The 19,906-nt window shown below is 44.9% G+C and overlaps 2 long non-coding RNA genes across 2 annotated transcripts in view; one reads left to right on the top strand and one right to left on the bottom strand.

Annotated features, from left to right (window-relative positions):
- Positions 1 to 19,906, bottom strand: part of LOC309350028 — a 494,376-nt gene that overhangs the window by 320,716 nt on the left and 153,754 nt on the right. The gene's annotated exons all lie outside the window — the stretch shown is intronic.
- LOC309350023 lies at positions 5,180 to 15,712 on the top strand. Its single transcript, XR_014160263.1, has 3 exons — positions 5,180 to 5,402; positions 11,506 to 11,778; positions 15,382 to 15,712. It is a non-coding gene; the product is annotated as an uncharacterized lncRNA (long non-coding RNA).

The following is a 19,906-nucleotide window of genomic DNA, read 5'->3' as shown; positions in this document are numbered from 1 at the left end:
TCCCGTCCTTATTATGGAACTCAAAAGTTCTATAAGCGATTCTATAAGCCTGTTTTGGAGTGGGAGGGAAACATTGGACCCTGAGAAAATAGGACTGATGTTCACCAGCCTACAGCATTTTCTCCACATCCCAGAAACTCGGTCATCTCTCAGAGTTTATCCACATTTCCTCTTCTCCCCCTGTTTTCCCCAGGTTGAACACTGCTCTTTAGCACTTGATTGGAGCAAATCCAGGGTTTTCTCTGGATTAACATTTGTGGGGAAATGTATTAAATTTGTTTTAATTTGTGGTTTGATTCTATAAAATTTGGAAAAAAATCAATAAAAACGATTTGGCAAAAAAACCCCATTTGCTGTGATTTAGCGCTAAAGAGCAGGTTTTCACTGGGAAAGCAGCGAGTCAAGTGAAAAACTGCTTGGACCCGTGCTTTCTAGGCACAGGACAAGCAGAAGTGTAGACAAGTCCTCAGCTGGGCTACTGTGGCTGTACTTCAAAAATGACCTTCAGGTCCCTTAACAGGCAGCATTCTGTGAGTCCCGTCCTTCGCTGCATGAGAGATGCAGAAGAGAGACAAGAAAGGTAATGCATGTACCAGCTTGATAAATCGTGTCCTCCAAATCATGGAGAGCCACGTGTTGCGGTGAGATCACCAAACTGCCTCCTTGTTGCTGGGGCGGAACCGTTTGGATGACCTCCGCACCTCATTGGTTGCCTCTTTGTTACTGGGGGAAATTTTCTGTAGGTTGGGGTTTGATTGTCAACTAAGGGGCTATTTAAGGGGCTGCACGAGGTGAAGTACTTTATCTTTCGCATCGTGCAGCGGATCTCCCTCCCTCCCTATAATTTAAGGTTGTGGTTTTGACCTTGCTATGCCTGTCTAGGTGTCGTCTGTTTTTGGAGCAGGGGCCCGGTAGGAATTTTGCCACTTGGCTGATTGGCTGGTACCATTTGGTTTTTTGCCTACCGTGTAGCAAATCATCACAATTTGTAAGGTTGGCGGTTAGGCATTGGTTCATTCTTTGGTGGAGGGGATTATGGGTTGGCTGTGCCTGCCCCTCATTTTTGTTGCTGCTGCTAGGAAATTCTGTTAAAGGAATCCAGGGGCCCGGTTTTCTCTGTCTGAGCCCCTCTCAGGGGTAGGGCCATGCCAGAGTTCCTGGGAGCATCTGGGAGTGAACTAAAAGGTGGAAATCCGCCTCTGTGCTCCCCAGTATGTTTTCCCTTACTGACCTCTGGAGGTTCCAGTTGTCAGTCCTGTTCCTGCTGGTGCAGGTTCATGCCTAAGCAACCACTCACATGCTGTACTCAATAAAGTTGTGGCCAAATTAACGCCAAAAAATCTTAAACAAATATACTGTGTCCTGTGTGATTTATTTTGGAGGGGGTTTGGGGGTCTTCACACGCAACGCCCAACATGATGGGGAAAATATAATAAATAGGTTGCTGCCCTTTAATGGCCTTCCAAAATCTGCCACCTGAGACTGGCTGCCTCAGTAAGGGCAGTTCTGCATGGGGATTGTGTTTAGCTAAGGGTACTGAGAACTGTCAGCTTTCAGTGTAAAACTTAGCACTCCCTTTGAAGGATGACAACGATTCATTTAAATTTGTGGTGTAGACTAGAATTTCTCAAACCAGGTCCAGGGTCCATCAGTGGGATTTGGACCACTTTCAGAGGGTTCCCAGTGCCATGGTCTGCCCATTGCCTCCTCACTTTTCTGCCCCCTCTTCCCCACAGCTTTGCCAGAGTCATTTGGAGGGGGCAATACCAGCACCAGGAACTCCTTGTAAGTTGTGTAAAGTTGTAGTAGAAGTCAGAGAAGTTTGGATCGGTGAGGAAGGTATCCACCCTATGAGGGGAAGGAACCAGAGGATAAAAAGTGGTTGTTGTTGTTGTTGTTGCTGCTGCTGTTGTTGTTGTTGTTATCATCATCCATAAATAAGCATAACCAGAAGCCTTCCTCTTGGGAATATTGGAACCAGAGATTCCTAAGGAAAAAAGAAGAATATTCTTAAACACTGCAACAGCAGCGAGAGTACTGGTCGCCAAGAAATGGAAAGGTGAAATGATACCATCGAAAGAGGAGTGGCAGGAAAAACTGTTTGAATATCTTGAATTAGCAAAAATGACTGAGACAATTAGGAGACAGCCAACCCAAAGGTATAAAAAAGAAAGGGGAATTTATAAAGAATATTCAATTAAACTTTGTCCACAAGTGAAAATCTGGACATGCTTTGACTAAACTCCGCAATCTGTAAGTTAGATAAAGAATACATGAGATAAAACAAAGAAAGAAATGAAGATAAGGAATACTGAAGCAGTGATAATAAAAAGGGGGGAGGGTGGAATGAGGAAGTTGGAAGTCATATGGAGAAATTAAGTAATTGTGAATTAAGAAAAATATTTTAAAAATACAAGTCTTCTTTAGGAATTTAAGGATTTATACATATTTGTTTATCTGGGAATCTGTTGTTTCCTTTGTATTTTATTTGGAAGGTATACGGTAATTTTTACCATGTAAGAAAATCAATAGAAAGCAGATATGTAAGGGGGGTATCAATAAATAAGCACAGACTAGAAAAGAAGGGAATAAGTCTGAAGAGATAGTCAGTAGAGCACAAGACTCTGAATCTCAGGCTGGTGGGCTTGAGCCCCTCTTGGGCAAAGGATTCCTGAATTCCAGGAGGCTGGACTATAGATGACCCTCTTGGTCCCCTCCAACATGGCGATTCTATGACTCTAAGAGAGGAAGAAGTAAACATACAAGGACCTGGGAGACAGATGAAAAAAAGTGATGGTGAGCGTGAAAGGAAAATGGGAGAATAAATTACTGGAGATGAGAAAAATACTTTTGAAAGGCATGTGAGGATAGGAAGGGGGAAATATATATTTAAATTCCCTTCTCCCCTTCCGAGTTTCTGGACCAGCAGCTTCTGACTAAAATGAAGAGGCTGTCACAATACTTTCAGAGTGAATGTCTGTAGCTGGCTTGAGGAAAGCTGAGCTAGGGAAGGCTTTGTCACAAGGAAAATGCTGTGGCAAATAATCAAGCAATTTCCAGAGATCAATTGAATATCAATAGAAAAAAGTGTCAGCAACTGCCAGCAAATCTGCCTCCATCTGCCCCTGTTTTGTGACTGGTTTGGCACCTGCATCTTCTGTGACTGGGGGCCTCAGTGACTTTCAGCCATCTCCAGTGGGCCCTGGGGGTGGAAGGTTTGAGATACCATATTCAGCAGCATTTATCAAAGCCCTTCTTCAAACGGTGGAAAGAAAGACTAAATAGAAACTGTAACACTGGGATGGGTAAACACATGAAGATGAAAAAGATTCCTTAAATGCATTATCTCCTGTTACCAATTACAGGGTTGAATTTTGTCTGTTTTGTTTCGCTATTGCATTCTGGAGATTAAATAAATAAACATTTGAAAGACAATATACCCTGAAGAAGAAGCCAGTCCCAGCAGAAGCCTCTGATAATCTTCGCCACTCTCATGATCCCTGAGCAAAACCTATCAGATACAGAATTCTAAGGATTTCAGGACTCTTATATGGATTTTTGATGAGACAGTAACAATTTAAAAGAAATGAAGCCTTGCTATGAAATCACACTCAATAGGTTTATTAAGTAACCACATATCCTCCAACGTTTCTCCAATGAAAATAAAGTAAAGGTAAAGGGACCCCTGACCATTAGGTCCAGTCGTGACCGACTCTGGGGTTGCGGCACTCATCTCGCTTTATTGGCCGAGGGAGCCGGCGTACAGCTTCCAGGTCATGTGACCAGCGAACCAGAGCAGTGCACGGAAACACCGTTTACCTTCCTGCCGGAGCAGGACCTATTTATCTACTTGCATTTTGACGTGCTTTCAAACTGCTAGGCTGGCAGGAGCAGAGACCGAGCAACGGGAGCTCATCCTGTCATGGGGATTCGAACCGCCGACCTTCTGATTGGCAAGTCCTAGGCTCTGTGGTTTAGACCACAGTGCCATCCTGAAAAATAGGGACATCCTATTCCATAATAATAATGATGATGATGATGATACTCTAAAGAAAAGTAGGACCTTCTGGGATCAAATCGAAAACTGAGACGGCTTCTGTAAATTCGGGATGTCCCTGGAAAATAGGCAGACTTGGAGGGTCTGTAACCATAAAAGGCAGAATAGGGACTCAGATGCTACTAAGTGTTCCCTCATGCCTTCTTTCTGCAAAGCAAGAGAATTTTCTTATAGGTCAGCACTGAATGTCTGTGTCTGGTAGAACAATGATTTTTCTAATTTAGCTTTCTTGGCATGCACTGTATGTGGGATTGAATGGAGATGTACAGCCCCCACGCACACACAGAGCACATACCAGATCAATACTTCAATTTTACAGAATGATTTTTTCCCCACAACAGTATCACATAATCTGCTTTGTGCCTCCCTCTTCCGCCCCATCAAATCTGTAACTTTTTTTTTAAGCCGCTTTGAAATCAAATAGTCATTTCTTTCTCCCCTTAGATGCAGTAATCATTTTCCAGGTGTTGCACATTACAGCTGGCATGGTTCAATATGGATGGTGTGCGGCAAATGGCAAAAGAAGTCCTCCACACTTTGTTGTTCTTCTCTGACATTTCCTGGCCAGCTCTCCAAAGAAATCCCGCAGTTTTTCTTATCTTGGAGTCTGAACCTCCGGTCAGGCCACAGGGAGAACAAGCTTCAGGAATAAAACTACACAGAACTCCTAATTATTTTTCATACTAGTGACAGGCCCAGCAAGTTTCCCCAGGTAGCAGGAGAAGGAGGTTTGGATCAGGCCTATTTTTCAAGGCAGAGTCCAGCCATTTCCAGCCTGAACACTGTCTCCAGGCCCTGAAGAGTGTGGGATGTGGAACACATAGCAGTCAAAATAAAAAAATTCCTTCCAGTAGCACCTTAGAGATCAACTACGGTAAGTTTGTTATTGGTATGAGCTTTCGTGTGCAGTTGATCTCTAAGGTGCTACTGGAAGGAATGTTTTTATTTTGTTTCGACTACGGCAGACCAACACGGCAACCTACCTGTAACTAGAACATAGCAGTCAAGTACAACATTCCTAGAGTGGACATGCTAGGGGATGCTTTGTACCAGCCAGGAGAAAACTTCCTGTTTCCTCCTTAGCGGGGACAGACTTCCTCTGCAGGTGGGCGTGGTCTAACCTGGCCCTCTCTCTGCCCAGGGAACAAGAGCAGGACAGGGAACAAACCTCTCTCTCTTTCTCTCTCTTTCGGCTCTTCTCCATTTTGTTTTTCTATGTGTGAGGAGAAGAGACTGCTTGTCCGCAGTCACTTAGGACCAAACTCCCTTATGGAAACTTCCACATGTGTATATACTTTTGTAACCTCAGTCTACCTTCAGGGATCCAACTGTGAACTGAATGAATGTGAGTAAACTACTTTTATATTGACTTTAATAAGATTGTCATGTTTATTCTTTTTAAGAGGGACAAGAAGGGATCTTACCAGGAATCCTATATTTAGAGGCTAAAACTAGCCTGCAACAAGCAAACTGCTGTGCCTTTAAAGGGGAATGTTTGAACTCTGCTTAGATATAGAACTTGCTAAAGCAAGTTAAGAAGGATATTATTAAACAATATATCCTCTCCTGCCTCCCTGAACATTACCACAAGGAGGAGGTGAGGAATATTTTCCTTCCCTCTGTTCCCACCACCCAGGGGAAGGTGTCTTTCCTACTCCAAATGTGACTTCCAGATTTTGAGGTGGAAATGCTGGAAATAAAGGTTGCCGTCTGAGCTGTGCATCAGTGCAGCTGGGACTCAGTCCGTTGCTGCTGTGGGGTTTGGGGAAGAAGCAATACATGGTTTGAACACAACCTTCCTTTATTGCAACATAACTAGGCTGAAGGGAAAGCTGCCCCCAGCAGCTAGAACTGGAAGAGAACTAACAGAGCCCAATCCAACCAGAAAGGACTAATTTAAGCCAATGGCTTACACAAAACCCCTCCCACATAGGTTACAGGTTCTTTCATCCAAGGAGGGAATACTCTCATAATGCTGTCTCTGCAGTTCACTAGCATGAGCAGCCATCCTTGGCGGCTGAATTTCTGCAGCAACTGACAAATATTATCATTGGTTTCTTCACTGTGCTGTTCTAATGAGGTAAAGGTAAAGGACCCCTGGATGGTTCTGTCCAGTCAAAGACGACTATGGGGTTGTGGTGTTCATCTCGCTTTCAGGCCGAGGGAGCCGGCGTTTGTCCACAGAGAGCTTTCCGGGTCATGTGACCGGCAGGACTAAACTGCTTCTGGTGCAAGGAAGGGAACACTGTGATGGAAACCAGAGCACACGGAAGTGCCATTAACTTTCCCACTGAAACAGTACCTGTTTATCTACTTGCACTGCGTGCTTTCGAACTGCTAGGTTGGCAGGAGCAGGGACTGAGCAACAGGAGCTCACCCCATCGCGGGGATTCAAACCGCCAACCTTCTGATCGGCAAGCCCAAGAGGCTCAGTGGTTTAGACCACAGTTCCACCCGCAACTGATGACTCCTCAGGTAGTGTAGCAGGAAAAGCAACTACTGGTTGCTCTAGTCTAAAGGATGCTTCTGCTGATGTCACTTTGAGAGGAACAGCACTCCAGTCAGGAAGGATGTGAACAAACTGATTTATTTTTTTTCAGAATTACTATACAAGTAGTTCACAACTTATGCACATTTAACTTGCATGCAATCAGCTTTACGTGCTTGGCAAAAATAAAATAAAATTTAAAAGGGGGCAGAAAGGGGGTGGACGTCCAGGTAATAAGACTTGAAGACTGTGAGCTGAGAGTCACCTGTCTTTTAAGAGAGGCCTAAAAAACAGGGCTCCACAATTCAAGCCCTCCTTCTGAACTGCTGCAGAAGCCAAGACTAGCCAATGCCAACTCTGGAGCTGGCCCTGGGAGCCAGCATTAGCTTTCTCGAAACTTCCTCTTATTCAGGAATTGGGGGGGGGGGTTAACGTGCGAAGCAATATGATTGCCTTAACTGCTTCTGACATCCATAAAATCTAATGCAGTATAAAGTCATTTGATCTGAATTATCAGATTATAGAGAATGCTTCTCTAATGTGATGCCACAGATGAGGTAAAGAATAATAAACCCATCCATTAATTCCCTCTGTCACCACTTAACAACTCCCACTCCCAGGCCGTGCTGCCTTAACACTGTCAATATATGCTGCTAGATTTGCTTTGCATTCTTCACTCACTAGAAACAAACAAACAACCATAACTCTGTAGCTTAAAAATACATAGACATGCACTGCAGAAAATAAAATGTTTCAAAACAAAAATTTAAAGGGAAGACAGGCATAATGGAATGCCCTCCCATCAGATGTCAGGGAGATAAATAACTACAACTTTTAGAAGACAAGGCAGCCCTATATAGGGACGTTTTTAAGGCTTGATGCTTTATAATGATTTTATATCTGTTGGAAACCACCTAGAGTGGCTGTGGCAACCCAGTCAGATGGACAGGGGAAAATAAATTATTATTACTGTTATTATTCTGTAAAGATAGCATGATAGCACAGTTGTTCCACTGTACATATTTGCAGTTTCAAAAAAATGCATGTACTGTTTTTCACCTGGGGATGAGCTCTGAGGAACAACAATACTGTAGGCTTTTAGCAAGGTTCAGTTTTCATTTGGGTGTTTGTAGAGCAGAAGTGGTGGGCCGCAAAATTAATGACCTCATGTTGCCCAAGCACTCTTGCCCCATAATAATGAAGTTTTTATTGGTGCCAACTTTATTTTTTTTTTAACAACCTGACCACTGGGGGGAGGATGGTGCTGAAAGGCATGCTTCTGCGCCCAGGTCTAGAGCAATTGTTCTGAAACTTTCTGCTTGATGGAATTGTTTTGGGAATGATTCATCTCCTTGGCAACACACCAGACCAGACCATGTCATTACCGAGGAGGCAGGTTTAGTCGTTTTTTGAGGACTATCCCTGCTTTAGTCGTTTTTTGAGGACTATCCATGGGACGCGGGTGGCGCTGTGGGTAAAACCTCAGTGCCTAGGACTTGCCGATCGTATGGTCGGCGGTTCGAATCCCCGTGGCGGGGTGAGCTCCCATCACTTGGTCCCAGCTCCTGCCCACCTAGCAGTTCAAAATCACTCTTAAGTGCAAGTAGATAAATAGGTACCGCTTTATAGCGGGAAGGTAAATGGTGTTTCTGTGTGCTGCGCTGGTGCTGGCTCACCAGCTTCGTCACGCTTGCCACGCTTCGTCTTTGGACGGCGCCGGCTCATGGCCTCTAGAGCGAGATGAGTACGCAACCCTAGAGTTGGACATGACTGGCCCGTACGGGCATTTAAAGGGAAGACAGGCATTTAAAGGGAAGACAGGGGTACCTTTACCTTTACTTTATCCCTGCCTCCAGGTCTGGTCTTGACCGGAAGGATACTGGAATCAGCAAGGGAAACCCACATGACCTGAAAGTGTTGCTGTGCAATGCCAGGTCAATGATGAATAAAACCACTGCCATCCACGACCTGATTGTGGATGGAGGATTTGACCTGGCATGTGCGACAGAGACCTGGTTGGATGAAGCAGATGGGCCTGTCCTTGCCGCTGCTTGCCCACCGGGTTTCTCTTACGCACAGCAATCCAGGTCATGTGGGCAGGGAAGGGGGGTTGCAGTGATTTTTAGGAAGTCATTAGTCTGCACCAGGCGTCCTATTGGGAAGACCCAGTTCTTTGAGTGCATGTTCTGGAAGTTGGGCAATAGGGGCTGTACAGGATTCCTATTGGTGTACCGACCTCCCCACTGCACCAAAGATTCCCTGCCCGAGCTGCTTCAGGTTGTGGCGGATATGCTCCTGGAGACACCTAGCTTGGTTGTCCTGGGGGATTTTAACATCCATGCCGACACGACCTTACAAGGGGCCGCTCGGGACTTCGTGGAAAGCATGGCCTCCATGGGGCTGTCCCTGAATAAGTTTGGCCCAACTCATAGCCGCGGACATGCCTTGGACCTGGTGTTTACCTCTACGGATGTTGGTGATCTGACATTAACTAAAAGCGAAGCAAAAGAAGTGCCATGGTCAGATCACTTCCTGGTGCAACTGGACTTCTCTGAGACCCTTCCCCTCTGCAGGGAGGTGGGACCGATTCGGATGGTCCGCCCCCGCCACTTAATGGATCCAATTGGCTTCCAGAGAGTGGTAGGGGATGTTTTATCCCAAGTTGATGGCGTTTCAGCTGATTCCCTGGTGGCCCGCTGGAATGCGAAGTTAACCAGGGCTATTGACTGTCTGGCTCCGAAGCGCCCTCTCCGATTGCATGGAGCCCGGACAGCCCCGTGGTTTTCCCCGGAGCTGAGGGCGATGAAACAATCGTTGAGACGGCTAGAGCGCCGGTGGCGGAAAACTCATTCTGAATCAGACCGGACACGGGCTAGAGCTCAACGTCGAGCCTACCAAGTGGCAATGGCGACGGCAAAGAGGGCCTTCTTCGCCGCCTCCATTGCATCTGCAGAAAACAGCAGCAGGAGACTTTTTCAGGTGGTTCGCAATCTATCGGACAACCTGCACCACCGGGGCCTGGTAGGGACCCTAAGATCTCCTGCAATGCTTTTGTAAAGTTTTTTGCAGATAAAGTCGCTCAGATTCAGAAGGAGGTAGACTCCACCGTGGGAGCAGGGCCAGGGCGGGAGAGTGCTAGAGTTCTGTCTAGTCCTGTTACATGGGATCAATTCCAATCGGTTACCTCCGAGGATGTGGACAGGCTGCTTGGACAAGCAAAACCGACCACCTGTCTCCTTGATCCTTGCCCATCCTGGCTGATAAAAGCGAGCCGGGAAGGGCTGGGTGATGGGCTCTGCGGGGTGGTGAATGCTTCCCTCTGTGAGGGAGCCTTCCCAGACCCGCTGAAAGACCCATTAAACCGCTTCTTAAAAAAACATCTTTAGACCCGGCCAATTTGGCCAACTATCGCCCAGTCTCAAATTTACCATTCTTGGGCAAGGTGATTGAGCGGGTGGTTGCCAAACAACTCCAAGCACGCCTGGAGGATGCGGACCATTTGGATCCCTTCCAATTGGGATTCAGGCCTCACCATGGGACTGAAACTGCCTTGGTCGCGCTGGTTAATGATCTCCGGCGGGCTAGGGACAAAGGTGAGAGCTGTTTCCTAGTTCTGCTGGATCTCTCAGCGGCCTTTGACACTATCGACCATAACATCCTTCTGGACCGTCTAGAGTACTGTTTTGGGGGGACAGGGGGCGGGCGGGTGTGGGGGATTCCCTAGTCCTGAATGGGGTAACTGTGCCCCTGAAGGACCAGGTGCGCAGCCTGGGAGTCATTTTGGACTCACAGCTGTCCATGGAGGCACAGGTTAATTCTCTGTCCACGGCGGCTGTCTACCAGCTCCACCTGGTACGCAGGCTAAGACCCTACCTGCCCGCGGACTGTCTTGCCAGAGTGGTGCATGCTCTAGTTATTTCCCGCTTGGACTACTGCAACGCGCTCTACATGGGGCTACCTTTGAAGGTGACCCGGAAACTGCAATTAATCCAGAATGCGGCAGCTAGACTGGTGACTGGGAGTGGCCGCCGGGACCACATAACACCGGTCCTGAGAGATCTGCATTGGCTCCCAGTACGTTTCCGAGCACAATTCAAAGTGTTGGCGCTGACCTTTAAAGCCCTAAACGGCCTCGGTCCTGTATACCTGAAGGAGCGTCTCCACCCCCATCATTCTGCCCGGACGCTGAGGTCCAGCGCCGAGGGCCTTCTGGCGGTTCCCTCATTGCAAGAAGTAAGGTTACAGGGAACCAGACAGAGGGCCTTCTCGGTAGTGGCGCCTGCCCTGTGGAATGCCCTGCCAGCAGATGTCAAGACAATAAACAACTATTTTACTTTTAAAAGACAACTGAAGGCAGCTCTCTTTAGGGAAGTTTTTAATGTCTGATGCTGTACTGTTTTTAATATTCAGTTGGAAGCCGCCCAGATGGGCGGGGTATAAATAATAAATTATTATTATTATTATTATTATTATTATTATTATTATTATTATTATTATTATTATCTTCTGCAGGTCTGCCACAGAACTCCAACACACTGCAAATGTTCCAGGGTGCTTTACATACTCAGTTCAAAAGGGACACTAGCCAGGTCTCTAGAGTCTCATCGCTACCCCATATGAACTCAGAACAGGAGCTAGAACTCACTAACTTTTCAAGGATCTTTCAGGGAAGCTAGTTGGCCATTAGCTGATTTTGATGGGGGTTGAAGAACTTTTTACAAATTCGAGGATCCTCAGAATTCCCTGGAGAGCTCCTCATTGCGTAAACCACACCATTCGTCCAGAAGTGAGCTTGAAAACCCTGGTAGGGAGAATAAAATGGGTACTAAGAAATCAGAATGCAGAAGTTGGCCACACCTGGTTTAGGGGAGTTGACCAGAAAACCTGGCAGCCCCATTCCTCTTTCGTTTTCTATGCCTCTATGAATTTTATGGCAGATGTTTCTTTTCTGCCGTTTCAGAAGTGTTTGTTAGCAGTGTCATGAAAAAGAACGTCAGCTCTTCACATGGAAGCAAACTGGAAAAGACCAGCAGGAAGTTCTGCACAGCTACCCCAGGACTGAAAGGCAGGTTCCACCTCTAGGTGTGAGTGGCGAGCAGAGAAGAAACCCTTCAGTTTTCATGCTGTGACAGGAACTAGCACAGGAAACCTTCAACAGGTATGTAGTCTGCAGCTGACAGACACCAACAGGGAATTAAGCAACTAATTAGTGGCTATATTGTGAAAAATCTAGGTATGCAATCTAGGTTCTTCCCTTTTCATTTCTTGATCCAAAGCTGTCAGGTGGTAATAATAAACGCTCCTATTCTGAGACAGTTCACTCCTTTACTTTTTTAAGCCAAAGAGGCTGCAACTTTTCTCCCACACCCCAAAATTTTTATGGTGCCAGAGTCTTTTCATCTTCTCTCGACGGCTACAATCAGCAGGACTGGGCTAATTATTTTCTTCACACTGTCTGTACAAATCGCTTCTTTTTTTATTGTCAGCATGCTGATGGTCCAGATCAGAGATTTAACTTTGTAATGGGCTCTGAAAACCCTCTCACAGGCATGTCTCACAGCTTGGAAAATGTCGGCAAAATTTATACCCCCAAAGGTGGTCTAGAGGCCTGATCTTAAATAAAGTAAAGTAAAATGGACAGTAAATAAGGAACTGAGGTAGCTCTGAATATTGGAGTCACTGGAAGGGCTTCTTGTTCTGATATTAGTGCAGGGAGCAGGGAATCCAAGTTAGATTCCACTTTCTGCATGGATTTGAAGACTGAATTTCTACTTTCTTCAGCCCTCTTTCATTCCTTGCACTTGAGTTCTCATTAGCATAATAAAATTGTAGCCAATGTCTCTCTCAGTACACAAAGCTTTTGTGTACTTAATTAGACCATGACACTGATACCAAGAACTATGTAGTTCTGTGTATGTCTACACACTGCAACCGACACACTAACCCAGTTTGGAAAGCAGCCTTACTTTGCAGCTACAGACTCAACGCCAGTTAGCTAGTGTTAATGGCCTAGCAATCTTCTGGGCACATCTCCTTTACAGTAAAGAGGCGGCCATAGTAAGAGGGCTACTTTTTGAAACCAAATGCAAATACATCAATAACACCAGTTTTGAACAGATTGCCTGAGGTGTCTCTGATTCACAGTAGAGAGAAAAATACTCCAATACCAAGTCACAAAAAGCAAAAATTGGGGTTTTTTTGTGAGTGTGCACACTTTATTTGAAATATTTATTTTTGTGCACTTTTTTGTCCAACAGCCTATCTCTTAAGGGTGGGAAATTATTTCCGAAGAAGCATCTTTTGATTGGTTTCAAATGAAAACAATCCATGAGGAGAGGCAGTTTTGGGAGCATCAGGAAGATTAAAGCAGAAGGCTAAGAAATATCTACGTCCTAATGCTTTGCACTAATGGGATCATTAATGTTACCACTTTGGTTTACTACCTTAAAATGATTTTATCTCTATGAGATGTGACACTGCTGTCAGGCGTACAGCAGCTTCCTGTAATTGGACGCATATGAAAGCATCAAGAGCAGAACTAATCCAGCTCATGGTTCTGCTCTGGCAAAAAAGAAAAATAATCCTTTTGATATCTGATTTTTAAAAAATGGCTTTGGGCCATTTTGGAAGGAATAAACAAATGCAGAAAAGAGCTGAAATGATAAACTTTTATTTGTTGTTGTAATTCTTTTTCATTTTTACCACCACTAAGGGCATACCCTCAGTCTCAGAAAAGCACAGATTAGTTGCCCAGTACAGTGGTACCTTGGGTTAAGTACTTAATTTGTTCCGGAGGTCCATACTTAACCTGAAATTGTTCTTAACCTGAAGTACCACTTTAGCTAATGGGGCCTCCTGCTGCCGCTGCGCCGCCAGAGCACGATTTCTGTTCTCATCCTGAAGCAAAGTTCTTAACCTGGAGCACTATTTCTGGGTTAGTGGAGTCTGTAACCTGAAGCATATGTAACCTGAAGCGTATGTAACCTGAGGTACCAGTGTAACATACTTCTTATACTAAAGAGTTGTCCTCAGAATCAGAGCAATTGTTTTTTCTCAATACAAATGTGAGGGTTACTGAGCCTCCTCTATCTTTCCTGGCCTGTGTAAGCTAAGCAGAGAGCCATAGAACCATAGTTTTGGAAGGGACCTTGGGGGTCCTCATTCAACCTCTGCTTAAAACCCCCCAATGAATGAGAGTCCATCACCTTCCAATGGAGTCCCATTCCACTGTGAAATAGCTTTTACCACCATAAAGTACTGCCCCATATTTAGTCGGAATCTCCTTTCTTGTAACTTGAAGCCATTGATTCGGGTCCTCCCATCCCGAGCAGGATTAAAATAAAAAAGCTTGCTCCATCTTCTATGTGACAGCCCTTCAGGTATTTGAAGGTGTCTATCATGTCGCCTCTTTTCCAGGCTAAACTTACCCAACTCCCTCAGCCGTTCCTCATATGGCTTGGTTTACACACCCTTGAGCAGCGGTAGGCAAACTAAGGCCTGGGGACCGGATCTGGCCCAATCGCCTTCTCAATCCAGCACACAGACGGTCTGGGAATCAGCATGTTTTTACATGAGTAGAATGTGTCCTTTTATTTAAAATGCATCTCTGGGTTATTTGTGGGGCATAGGAATTTGTTCATCCCCCCCCCCCCCCCGCAAAAAAATATAGTCCAGCCCACCACATAGTTTGAGGGACGGTGGACCGGCCCCCTGCTGAAAAAGTTTGCTGACCCCTTCCTTTGAGCATCTTCGTTGCCTTCTCTGTACATGTTCCAGCTTGTCAATATCCTTTTTTAATTGGGGTGCCCAGAACTGGACACAGGACTCAAGGTGAGTTTTGACCAAGGCAGAATAGAGCAGCACTATTCCTTCCCTTGATCTGGCTACTATACATCTGTTGATGCAGCCTAGAATAGCATTAGCTCTTTTCTTCTTCTTCTTCTTCTTCTTTTTTTGCTACTACATCCCACTGTTGACTCATGTGAAGCTTGTGGTCCACCCAGACCCCTAGATGCTTTTCCAGTATACTACAGGCAAGCCAGGTGTCCCCCGTCTTATATTTGTGCTGCTGGTTCTTCCTGCCTAAGTGTAGAACCTTACATTTGTCCCTACTGAAATCCATTTTGTTACTTTGGGCCCAGTTCTCCAATCTGGAATCCTGATTCTGTCTTCTGTGGCATTGGCTACCCCTCCCAGTTTGGTGTCATCTGCAAATTAGATGAGCACCCCCTCGATTATTTCAAATGCTCAGGAAATGGTGGGAAACAGTGGGCAAATATGCTATAGATCAAATATGCTATAGATCAGGGGTGGCTTCCAGACGTTGTTGGGCTCCAACTCTCACCATCCTTGATTAATGGCCATTCTGACAGAGACTGACCTTGGGGGCCACAGATTAGGCACCCCTGCTGTAGATCTGTGGCCTGAGTCCATCCACCTGTGACTAATCCCTCACTCTCCAGGGATGTTACAACTCCCCGCTGCCTGGGAAGGCTGTTAGTTCCCCTAGAGCAGGAAGGAATAAGTTCAATGTGCAGCATATGTTGTAGTCTGGCGGCGAGGAGGAAATCAACAGTCCCCTTTACAAAACAAAATCAGTGACTCTAATGAGCTTGGGATGAGGCTGATCTCTCTCTGCATGTTTCTGTTTCTCTTTGCTTTCTCTAAGAGGATCACATCTGACCATGCAATGTATAAACTGCAATTTTCGAAAAAGAGGAATTCATGGAAATTAATTTCTCATCTGAGGATGCTGAGTGTAGACAATAGCAATTGCAGAGTACTGATTGCAAACATTATCTCTTCTGTCTTGATTTTCCTTGTTCTCCCCCCACAGCCTTCAATCAACATGACTGAATAGAAACCTCAGTGTTCAGTATCACAAGACATGAACTGGCACTTAGTCAACAATGCCTTGTGTTCTTTTCAGCAAGCTTCATGCCTGGTTCTCAATTTACCTTCTCTTTCTGCATCAATATGTATGATGATTAGCAGTAAAATAACAAAGTGCTTCCTTCTCATCATGATTCTCTCCTCTTTTTGAACCCCTGCTGTGGATTTACATTTTTGTTGTGTGGGTAATTTTGTCACCTGAGCTTAGTTTTGTAAAATTTAAATGCACAAAATGCTAAGAATCTGGTCGTTTCTTAGCATGGCAAGATCTGTAAGGCAAGGTCAGCTTACCATCTCCTGTGGCAGGTTTTGGATACCATTAAGAGCAGAAGGGACAAAGGAATCTGGTCTACTGTTTTGCTCTTGTGCAGCTCATTTCAAATTGGCTTCCCCAGGAGAGCTTCATGATAGCTTGCGCGCCATGTTAATTAGTGAGAGGAAGATGCAATGCAGATGGATTGATTGATTTTGCCTTGCATTGTTTTTAGTTGATAATGCCAAAAGACAGACCGGCCAGGCCAACCACTGATATCAGTAGGAATCCCCCCCCCCCTTGAGGTTTGCAGGGGTGGTTTTCATCAGAACAGTGGCATGGGAGGATTGTATTCTGCTGAAGTCCTGATTCCTGATAGGTTATCAATTAGCTCTGGCAGCTGTCTGGAATTTGAAAAAGATATGTGTGATGATAAATCACGTGTTTAATGGCACATATCATTTGGCCCTTGAATAGCTGGAAGTGGGATTAAACTGAAGTATTTTTGTTGCTAGGTTGGGCCCTGGCAGTGAGAATAAAAGGTAAAGGGACCCCTGACTGTTAGGTCCAGATGTGGACGACTCTGGGGTTGCGGCGCTCATCTCACTTTATTGGCCAAGGGAGCTAGTGTACAGCTTCTGGGTCATGTGGCCAGCATGACTAAGCCGCTTCTGGCGAACCAGAGCAGCGCACGGAAACGCCGTTTACATTCCCGCTGGAGCGGTACCTATTTATCTACTTTCACTTTGATGTGCTTTTGAACTGCTAGGTTGGCAGGAGCAGGGACCAAGCAACGGGAGCTCACTTTGTTGCAGGGATTCGAACTGCCGACCTTCCGATCGGCAAGCCCTAGGCTCTGTGGTTTAACCCACAGCACCACCCATGTCCCAGTGAGAATATATTGTCCTTAAATGGATTATAGAGGATCTGTGCAATTAGTTTTGGATTTTGCGTGATCCCAAAGAGAACCAAGGAATTACAAGCCAGTTACACTAACATCTACTTGGTGGCAAAGCAATATTAAAGGTTTATTAAGAATGAGGTCTTTCACCAGAGGTTGGGTGGCCATCTGTCTTGAATCCTTTAGTTGAGATTCCCGCATTGCAGGGGGTTGGACTAGATGACCCTCAGGGTCCCTTCCAACTCGACCATTTTATGATTCTATAATTCTAAGCCTTGCTCTGCCTCACCAGACTTTTGGAATTGACTGTGTCAACAAGTGGAGATAGGGGTGAATCAGTGCGTATTATATACTGGGGCTTCCAAAAGGTTTGGGGCAAGGGCTGTCACCAAGGTCTCCTGAGTAAGTGTCTAGGATAAAAGGAGAAGCCCTCTCATGAATTAGTACTGGTTAAACAGCAAGGAGCAGAAAGTAAGATTAAGAGGACTTTTTTCTCAAGTGAGGAGGAGTATGCACAGCTGTTCATTAAAAGCAACCACAACCACAGTAAAAGATTTGGTCGTGATGCCTATGAATAAATTTTCCTTGTGCTGATGATCCATTTCTGTCAGTAATAAATTTGTCGGAAAGAATATAAGCAAAAGGTTAACTTTGCCTGTGTGAAGGGGACTGACAATGACCTCCCTGCTGCTGGTGATGTGAGATTTAAAGTAGCATTATATATAATGGTTTATATAATCATGCTGACCCTCTGTGGTGAAACACAATTATCAAAATAAAAGCATTAAACTATTATCATTTTTCATAAGAATGCAGAATTGGATTTCCACTACAAGGTTAGATTGCTTCATTTTAAAAGGTTATACTAATTCATGAAAGATAGATCTGTCAAAAGCTACAATTCCTTCTAATAGTGAATCTAACTGATAAGAGTGCTAGTCAGTTTGGCACCAAAAAATGGACACTCCCAAAAGACAGTTAGATGTTCCTTCATACTCAAGGAACTTCCTAGATGTTTAGAAGTATGCAACTTTGTAAAGTAGAAGAACATAACGCCTGAAAACCAGAAGAACCTTTGAGTTTCCAGGAGTTTATGAAATGTTGAGATGTTAGCTGAGAAAAAGAACCCTGGGGTGTGTGGCAGAAACGAGAATGAGCTTGCTCAGACCCCCTGCTTTTGGAAACGTTGATATCTCTGTGGTAGTTTTTGTTATGTGAGTGGTGCCACCGTACCCTCCAACATGTCCCAGTGCAAAACCAGGCCACGTGTCTTCTGGATCGCGCTCCTGTGTGAGTCTTGTGACCCACACAAGCACATGGCATCAAAAACACATGTTTTGGGATGTTGCAATCTCATTTAGTAGGATCCATTCCTTTAAGGATCCTTAAGCCATTTTAGGCTTTACAAGTAGCCATCTCTTCAAATGTTGCTCAGAAATGAACCAGGAGTCAGTGCAGCTGGTGCAGATATGGCGTAATACACTCCAAGCAACAGTCTCATTGGTGCATTCTGTAATTGCTATACCAGCTTAGCAGTTTGCTTTATAGCTCAGCTACCATATGGTTGCTTGTTTTATTCCGAAATGTCTACAAACAAGCATATCTGCACAATTCTTTCCCCCTCATTGCCTCCCTTTCACCTTGAAATTCCAGTTGCACCCATAATAACCGCTCAATCAAACTTCAACGTAGTGTGATAAAGCCTGATTGAAATGTTACAAGCAGGATCCAGCACAATTTCATAAATTATTAGAACAGCAAATGAAAGTATTGGTACAGTCTACTAATCTATTATTGTGTGGTAAATCTGGACTGTGGCATTTGTGAAAGGCATGTCAATGACTCCTAAGTAAGGAATGCCCTAGTTGTGTACAGTTTTTAAGGAAGTTTACGTGGAGTGTTTCATGCTGTCTTCAAAGTTACAGCTGATCTTTTCAGAGACCTGCTGTAAGAATTGACCTGCTGTAAGCATTTTTTTTTTTCATTTTTGTCTGTTCTCTTTTTATATTTTTTTATTTCTTTGATGGGACTTGTTTTTATGTATTGCTTTGCTTTCTTTTTTGGTCTAATTGGGTGTTTTTCTGCTGTTATTTTTTTTTTTATTACTCATGTAACCTTTAAAATTTCAATAAAAATCTATTAAAAAAAAAAGAATTGACTGATGTATCGCTCAGAGCAGGACCTGCCTGCAGCTGTGCAAGTATGGCAGGGACCAGGACCCTGGTTGGACAGCCAGCATTGGAAACATCTGCCGCCCCAGCTAGGCATGCGCCGGTTGCTGGGGCAGCTCTGTAAAGTCTCCCTGCTCTGGGGTCAGGGCCACCCTGGCAGGACCAAGGGAGCTGCCCAATTGGGGGCAGCACTTTGGGGTGGAGCAAGGGCATGGGCCAGCCCCCATCGTGTGGGACAAGTGGAAGTGTGAACGAGCCTTTAGTCCACTAGTTTGTGCAAGCAATTACAATACAGTTGCTAGCAGTTATTTTCAGTTCATTCAGTTCTTTGGATGCAATGCAATATGTGGCATTAGATCAATCAATGGGTTGTATCCCGAATACTAGTTGAATTTAATTGCCTTTGGAATCAATTGGTGGTATCCAACTAATTTTTACACAGAGTAAAGGTAAAGGGACCCCTGACCATTAGGTCCAGATGTGGACGACTCTGGGGTTGCGGCGCTCATCTCACTTTATTGGCCAAGGGAGCCAGTACAGCTTCTGGGTCATGTGGCCAGCATGACTAAGCCGCTTCTGGCGAACCAGAGCAGTGCATGGAAACGCTGTTTACCTTCCCGCTGGAGCGGTACCTATTTATCTACTTGCACTTTGACGTGCTTTCAAACTGCTAGGTTGGCAGGAGCAGGGACCGAGCAACAGGAGCTCACCCCGTCGCGGGGATTCAAACCACCAACCTTCTGATTGGCAAGCCCAAGGCTCTGTGGTTTAACCCACAACGCCACCCGCATCCCTTTTACAAAGAGTAGACCCATTTAAATTAATCAACAGGAAAGTTAGGTCCATTCATTTCAATGGGTCTGCTCTGAGTAAAAATTTGTTGAATACCTTCCAATGAGACATTACAAACCTGCCCCATTGATTTCACTAGGATCTAAGTTCAATTAATTTGGTCTAAATCCAACTAATTTATTTTTTTTACTTCCAGTTGAAGTAAGTCATGATTTAAACCCATAGAAACCCATGAAGCAAGTTAAGTCTCAGATAACTTACCCATTCATTGAAAGCAATCTGTTTTTAGCAGAGGTGGATTTAGGGCAGTGCGACCAGTTCCCCCATACTGGGCACCGAGCCCAGTGGGCGC

The sequence above is a fragment of the Podarcis erhardii genome (assembly GCF_964252035.2).
Source record: "Podarcis erhardii genome assembly, chromosome: 9".
Classification (NCBI taxonomy): domain Eukaryota; kingdom Metazoa; phylum Chordata; class Lepidosauria; order Squamata; family Lacertidae; genus Podarcis; species Podarcis erhardii.
Note: the sequence above shows the minus strand (reverse complement) of the source record. Positions and strands in the feature narration are given on the sequence as shown.